Raw genomic sequence first — 7,792 nt, 5'->3', positions numbered from 1 at the left:
CGGCAGTGCTACGCTGGTTAGCACTACAAAAGAAAGAGACTTGGGGGTCATCATTGACCACAAGATGAACATGAGCCTGCAATGTGATGCTGCAGCTAGTAAAGCAACCAAAATACTGGGTTGCATCCATAGATGCTTCTTAAGCAAATCCCAGGATGTCCTTCTCCCCCTGTACTTGGCCTTGGTGAGGCCGCAGCTGGAGTAATTGCATCCAGTTTTGGGCTCAATTCAAAAAGGATGTGGAGAAGCTTGAGAGAGTCCAGAGGAGACCCAAGTGCATGATCAGAAGTCAGGAAAACAGACTTTACAATGACAGGCTGAGAGCCATGGGGCTCTTTAGCCTGGAAAAGCGTAGGCTCAGGGGTGATTTGATGGCCACCTATAAGTTTATCAGGGGTGACCACCAGGATCTGGGAGAATGTTTGTTCACCAGAGCGCGCCAAGAGATCACGAGGCCAAACAGTCATAAACTACTACAAGACTGTTTCAGGCTGGACGTAAGGAAGAATTTCTTTACTGTCTGAGCCCCCAAGGTCTGGAACAGCCTGCCATTAGAGGTGGTTCAAGCACCTACATTGAACACCTCCAAGAGCAAATTGGATGCTTATCTTGCTGGGACCTTCTGACCCCAGCTGACTTCCTGCCCTTTGGGCGGGGGGCTGGAGTCGATGAACTTCTGAGGTCCCTTCCAGCCCTAATGTCTATGAAAACCTCTGATCTAGTGACAGATGTCTTGTTTATTTTATGGTGTAAGAACACAGGCAGCCTGGAGCTGCCCACCCCAGGCAGCTGCTCCAAAGGTTTGAGGGAATTGGTCCTGTGCATCTTAGGAATTTCTGTGCATGATCAGGTTTCTCAAGCCCTGGGAGCACTTCCCTAGCTTACTGAGACTGCATGCCCCGGAAATCAGAGGTGCATATTGATCATCAGTGGGAAAAGCCAGGAAGGTGTTCCCAAAGCTTGAGGGGCACCCGATTCTACATGGGAATTCCTAGGGGGCACAAGACTAGACCCCTCAAGCACTGGGATAACAACATGTCACCTGCTGTCCTGCCTGTTGATGCAGAACAACAGGCTGATGTGTGTTTTGTTCAACAAAGCAGCCAGATGACAAATCCTAGCACAACTGATCCATTTCATTTGGTGACATTTATTTCTACTCTTAAGTGATTCAATAGCAGCTCAACCATCCTTGCCATTAGAAGCAGCAGGAGATTGTGACACAAACTACATGCCCTACAAGTTATACCATCTTAGTAAGCCTGGAGCTACTAGCCAATTTCTTCAATGGACTGTGCAGCAGGGCTCACTAACCCAAGACAACACTTCATGCTGTCAGACTGACCATTTGAAAAAACCATGCAACATCAACAGGCCTCCAACAATGCCACAAGGATTAATAAGACAAGACATCAGCATTAACTTAATCACCCTCAGGTCTAAAGAAAGAAGTTTGACAGCTGAAACAAACAACCAGAAAAATGATAACACAGCTGCAGCACTGGCACACTGATAGACAGCCACCAAAAGGGTCTTGATTTTGCCTGAAGATCTTGCATAAATCCTGCATCGGAATCCTACTCAGAAAGAAGGCAGCAGCAGTACTGGAGTGGGGGGGAGATCCTCAGAGATCACAGATGGGCAACCATGGATATTGTTGTAATACATAATACAGATCCTTCCTTATATTAACAGCTCGAGAGAAATGTAGGGCTGGACCTTGTCCATGTCCTGTCATCTAAGTTGAACCAGGTTTTGAAGCATAGACTGTACTAGGACCACAGACCATCATACCTGCCTTTACAGTGGCTATATGGAGTTTTCATCAAAATTAATAAACCTCTCTCTGTCTGATTACCAAGAGGCATGCATGCCCTTTGGCTACTGCTAACCATTAGTGAGAATGCAGCATGGTAGAGAACAGGGAAAGATGCTAAAGGCTAATCTTTCTAGCCCAGATCAAGCATGCTCCCAAATATGTCCATGCTAAGAAATTAAAACTGCCAATGATTGCTTTATGAACAAAAAATATCACTTTTTTAAAGCTAGGAACCATTACAATTCAGTTGATAGAAAGAGTGAGTGGGAAGGCTATTTTAAAATAGGAAGAATATATTAGCCTCAATACTTGACGATTCAGCAGCTGATAACTAATAAAGAAAAGTCATACCCAGTGCCAATCATTTGGTCCCCTCCCCTGAACATACTGCTGTTGGACTGGCTTACAAAACAGAAGTGATATCTTTACCACTGGTACTTAAGCTCTCCAAATGGATGCAATTTCCAAAGCAAAACTATAGGCAAAACATTCATAAAGTTCTAATACTATGGAGCTGACCCTGCTAACATTAAAGGGACCCTGAAGTTGTAGCTCAGGGGTGTCCAACCTTTTCGTATGTGGGGCTGGATCACAAACTTTTTATCACTCAGTGGGCTGGTGAGCCATATTGAAAGACCTCACAGGAAGTGGTATCACATCACCACCCCCCAAACGAAAGTACAGTGTTTACTTTTGTTTCCCGTTGCACCATCTCAGGCCTCAGAAAATGGCTTGGCAGGCCACATGTTGGACAATCCTGTTGTAGCCCTCCTGGTTGCTCCTTTTGTCCATCCCTAGAAAAGGTTCTACCTCAGGACCAGGCAACCCATGGTACAGATGCCAGAGCAATGCATGTGCGCCTCGGGACTGACAGCAGGGAAGGGACTAGGTCTGAGATGCCACAAGAAGGATCAGGCCCCTCACAGCTCCCCTGACATCCACCCCTGGCACATCAACATCTTACAAGTCCATCTTGCAGGTATTTTTTGGTACTGTGCCCAAAAACTTTGCTGACCCCTGTTCTACCTTCTTGTCTCCCTAGGATAGTAAGAGCAACTGCTGAGGAAACGGTTTCCTCTTATACTCTTCAGATAGTGGGTGGTCTTGTGATCCCAAGACACGGAGGTATCAGCACTCTCTCCTGAACACCTTCATGATGGCTGCTATCAACAATTCTTTTAGCTATGGCAAACTGCAATGGTGACTGAAATTGCAAAATCTGCTAAACAGGTGCCAGAATCTTATGTTCCCCATTTACTCCAAAGCAACAAGAGTCTGTCCACCAACATTTACATTTCTTGTCAGTTAGGAACAGATTGAATGCTGCACTAAAAAAATTATACAGAAAAAAAGCCCTCAAGTTGATCTTTTTTTCATTCAGTCAGCTCATGCAATGCTACACACTTGAGTATGTAAAGAGACCAAAAAAACTGCTCTAAAAAGTATGCACCATCTCACTCATCTCAATCAGGCTTTGTGGACGTCCCAATTCCATGACCAGGGAGTCTAACATTTTGCCAAAGTGCATCAAAAAAAAAAATCAGCATTTTTACTGCAGAATTTGCCATTCTGCTGTAGCCAGGTACCAGCCTATTCAGTTCTCGTCTTCCTGCCTACCTGCAACCTCTTGATTTTCAGTGTTTATTAAAAAATGAAAATTTATTGCATTACTGCCAAAGATCATTCATAAGCCAGAAAAAAGGAAGCTAGGGGGAACCTACCTTGTCCTCAGAAATAATCTATAAAATGTATATGAATTAGCATTCATTCCCATCTCCTTTGAATAGGCAACCATGCCTTGAAGCCGACAATTCTATTTCATGATGGCACAACAACACTGCTGCAGAATTCAGGGTTGTTTTCTCAGTGTGTATCCCTATTATTCCAGGTGGCCCTTATTTATTGCCCCTTTAATAGTTGCTACAAGTATACTGATTTACAATGCTGGAAGCCTGTCAAAAGTACAGCCTATACAGCATATAAGAACTACTCCTAAAAGAGGTAGCTTTTAACTACAGAATCACAGAAGAGTAGGGCTGGAAAGGACCTCAGGAGGTCTAATCCAGTGGTTCTCAACTTTTTTTGCACCAGGACCCATTTGTAAACATTAATGGCCAGTCCAAACTCAGTGCCCCTGACTTGCAACCTGCTGCCCCCAGGCCCCAGCCCCCAGTGTATGGGGCAGGTGGTAGGTGTGCAGGGCAGAGGGCATCCCAAGCCCCAGGGGAAAAGCCACGGTTTCCCACATTTTTTCTCCTTTAAAGGAGAAAACATTTTTAAAGTTTGTTTGCGATCCTTTCATATACAGGCATACGTCCTTTTATTGCGCTTCGCTTTATTGTGCTTCGCAGATATTGCAGTTTTTTTACACATTGAAGGTTTTTGGCAACCCTGCCTCGAGCAAGTCTATCGGCGCCATTTTTCCAACAGCGTTTGCTCACTTCGCATTTTTTAGCTATAAAGTATTTTTTAATTAAGGTATGTACATTTTTTTTTTTTAGACATAATGCTATTGCACACTTAATGGACTACAGTATAGTATAAACATAACTCTTATATGCACTGGGAAACCAAAAACTTCGTGACTCGCTTTATTGCGATATTCGCTTTACTGCGGTGGTCTGGAACCGAACCCGCAATATCTCTGAGGTATGCCTGTATTCTTGAGACCCACTTCTGAGTCACAACCCAGAGGTTGAAGAACACTGATCTAATCCACACCTACGCTAAAAGGAAGATCCTTCCTCTGTAAGCCATCCCAACCAAGCGTGTCTAACTGACTCTTTAAAAGCTTCCAAAGATGGAGATCCAACAACCTCTCTGCACACTCAGTAAAAGCTTCCACAACCTTAGACAAATTGAGGCAGAGCTTCTACAGATTTCCAACACTGCAGGTCACAGACCCGAATGCTTCTAAAAATATAGAAATTTCCAATAACCAAGAAAATGACTAAAAATTGAAGACAGCAGTCCTATACCCCAAAAACATTAAAACTATATCATTCAAATATTTGAAAGTTAGGTAGGAAAGGGATAATTCAGCTCTCCCAGAAACCAGACTAGACACACCCACTTGAAAATGGATATGGGGAACATATCCGTTATTGTTTTAGAATTTACAGAATCACTTCCAACAGGTTTAGGTATGTTACTTCAAAGTCTTGAACATGAGGGCTCAAGGGTTATAGCCATTATGGGTCAGGAAACACACGGGAAGCAAGAATTTATTGAGCAATATAACTTATTGAACCAACTGTATAGTTGGGAGAGAGATTAGACAGACTTCTGGGCAGCAAGTGTCCTTCTTCAGGCCTGGAAAAGCAGCAAGTAAAAGATATTGCAAAAAAAAAAAGAATGAAAAAAAAAAAATTACCTTGCTTCTTGGAAGTGAGGGGGAAATAGCTGTAAAAATTATTAGGCTCCCTTCACTGTTTCTAGTTAGAGAGAGGACAATTAGTTGCAAAGCAGACAGTTCCAGTTAGTATACCAGGCAGAAGGCAGGGTAGAGATGCATTTTCTAGACTTGGTATTCAGGTAACAAGTATAATTAAGTAGTCAGTGGGGTTGAAAGGTAGTATGCTCTTAAGATGGGGTCTGCAAGTTTTTGCTGGGCCAGGGGCACAGGAAGGACTCAAGTGGAGCCAAGCGTGAGCTACTTCCAACCTGGTCCACGGCACCACAAGAGCATCTGTCACCGTTCACCCCAGCAATGATGCCACTGGTTCTTCAAGATGCCACCCAGGAGAAGCCCCCCGCCACCAAAACACTGCAGAAACCCTCGAACTCCAAGGACTCAATAAAATGTCTCTACAAGCCAAATCTGGTCCATGGCCTGTAGCTTGCTAGCCTCTGACTTAAGAGGTTTATGCATTTAACTATTAATTAATTGTTACAAGAGACAACAAACTGGGACCGATACCAATACTGCAATATGAAGTGAAATACATTTTGGTATGTACAGAAGCGGAGTAAATAAAAACATGTATTACAAAAGCCATTACATACTGAATGCAGGTAAAGGGATATTTCCTTCCATACTTTTCCGGTCTCATCACATCACAAGGACTGCGCAAATGTCTGCAACTAATAAATATTTATTTTTACCAAGATCTCCCCGTCACACTATCAATACTGTAAACTGTTGAAAAAGGACAGAAACACTGGCTATGCTAGGGTTCCCAATGTTGTTAATAGCTTTCATTATTGAAAGTTTGCCTTCCATATTCCCTAGCACATGCCAGAAAACATGCCATCCACACATTATCCTCAATTTACAGTCTTACCCATGACCCTGTTCCCCCACTGAGAACAGTATTTTGAGCAGGTTACTCAGAATCTAATCCATTTAGCATCCCAATATCATTCAGAAATGCTGCTCCCAACAAGAGACGAGATTATCCTCTCTCACATTCTAACATATATCCATTTCTATCCTTTTTCAAATTTATTAAATTTATTTTCTAAGTTTATTAAAGACAGACAGACAGACCATAAGTTCCTTGGAGCAGCAGGCATCTTATCAGATACCTGTACTACCAAGCACAATACCCCCCAGTCTTAATCAGGGCCTGGAGAATTATTTCAAAATACATTAGACACATCACCACTCTTCTACCAGAAACAGCCACTTAATCTGACTACACAGGGCCTAATACTCAAAATTACCTTATGAGAAAGGTCCAAGACCCATTTATGCATCAGGCAGACCCTTAGTTCTAAAGCTGAACAACAAACACATTTCTAATTCATAAACAACTTGGAAAGATAATTTTTTGTTCGATAAAAACAACTAGCAAACATCTCTCAATAGGTATACGGAAGCTACACAGACACATGCCATTAAAATTGACTGACAACACTGAGAATAGTTTCAGAGTGAAGTTTTTGAACTACAACCTAGAGTTGCACATCCTAATAATTTTAATATAGGATTTTCATAATATACAATAGAATTTTAGAGAATGTTTCACTTAAACACCAAATATTAAACAATGCAAAATTTACAAATAAAAACAAGTTTTAGCTATTCCCTATTACATATGCATGATAGTTTATTGCAGGGATCCAAGGTGATAGAACTACAACCCTCTTCCTTCCTTATTTCCACAAAAAGTTGGCAGTGCTGAGAGAGATCAGGAATGGAATTAAGTGAAGTGCTTATAACATTTCTGCTGTATTCAATATTACTGTGTATGAAAATCCTGGGCGTTTCTAGCAACACAAATGCACTATTATGCAAGTAGACAATGCCCATATTACTAGAGTAGCTATTTACAAACATTTTTGGAATTCAAAGCAGGAGCACATCAAGGTGCAGGTAACACATGTGGACAACTCAGGGTACTAGCAGGCCACAAAGGGAGGCTACATTCAAAAATTCCTTCTTCACATCCTTACAAATTCAGACATGTCCAAGAAAGTTTTACTTATGCTTTGTAATCTTATGGAGAGGCTGAATAACTACAGAAAGGCTGAATCCACAGGAAGGCTGGCAGCCCATGAACGCAGTGCTGGCTATTTCACATGTTTCACAGAACTTTGTCTAAACCCCCAGAGCCAGGGCCTTGGCCCATCATGGAGCATCGCGCACGCATGCATGCATCTCCAGCTGCCAAGTACTTCGCAGCATGAGAAAGTGTCACTGTAGACCGCCTCTTCACGAGGCATGGGGGCGCTGCAGCCAGCTACCATGTACCACAGGAGCGTTCAGGCCACAAGACGGGCCGCCCGGCAAGGCAGCCGCAGGGGAAGGAAACCTCCGGGCTCTGCGCAGCGGGGACCGCGCAGGACAGCGACGCCTTTCCGCCACGCGCCCCCCAGCCGCAGCTGCGCGGGCCCCGCTCCGCCGAGCCATGCCCCGGCATCCAAATAGCGGCAGCCGCTACACTGCCCCGGGGCGGGGAGGGAAGGCCCAGCAGCGCTGGGAGCGCCCACAGCGACGGCACGTCCCGGCCGGCAGGGCCCCACTGCCCA

The 7,792-nt window shown here is 43.8% G+C and overlaps 1 protein-coding gene across 2 annotated transcripts in view; it reads right to left on the bottom strand.

The window, feature by feature from the left end:
* The window catches only part of RBM6 (RNA binding motif protein 6), a 102,242-nt gene that overhangs the window by 94,164 nt on the left and 286 nt on the right, over positions 1-7,792 (bottom strand). The gene's annotated exons all lie outside the window — the stretch shown is intronic.

The sequence above is a fragment of the Crocodylus porosus genome, unplaced genomic scaffold (genome assembly GCF_001723895.1).
Source record: "Crocodylus porosus isolate Cpor-Errol unplaced genomic scaffold, CroPor_comp1, whole genome shotgun sequence".
NCBI lineage: Eukaryota > Metazoa > Chordata > Crocodylia > Crocodylidae > Crocodylus > Crocodylus porosus.
The sequence above is the reverse complement of the archived record's forward strand: the minus strand, read 5'-3'. Positions and strand labels throughout refer to the sequence as shown.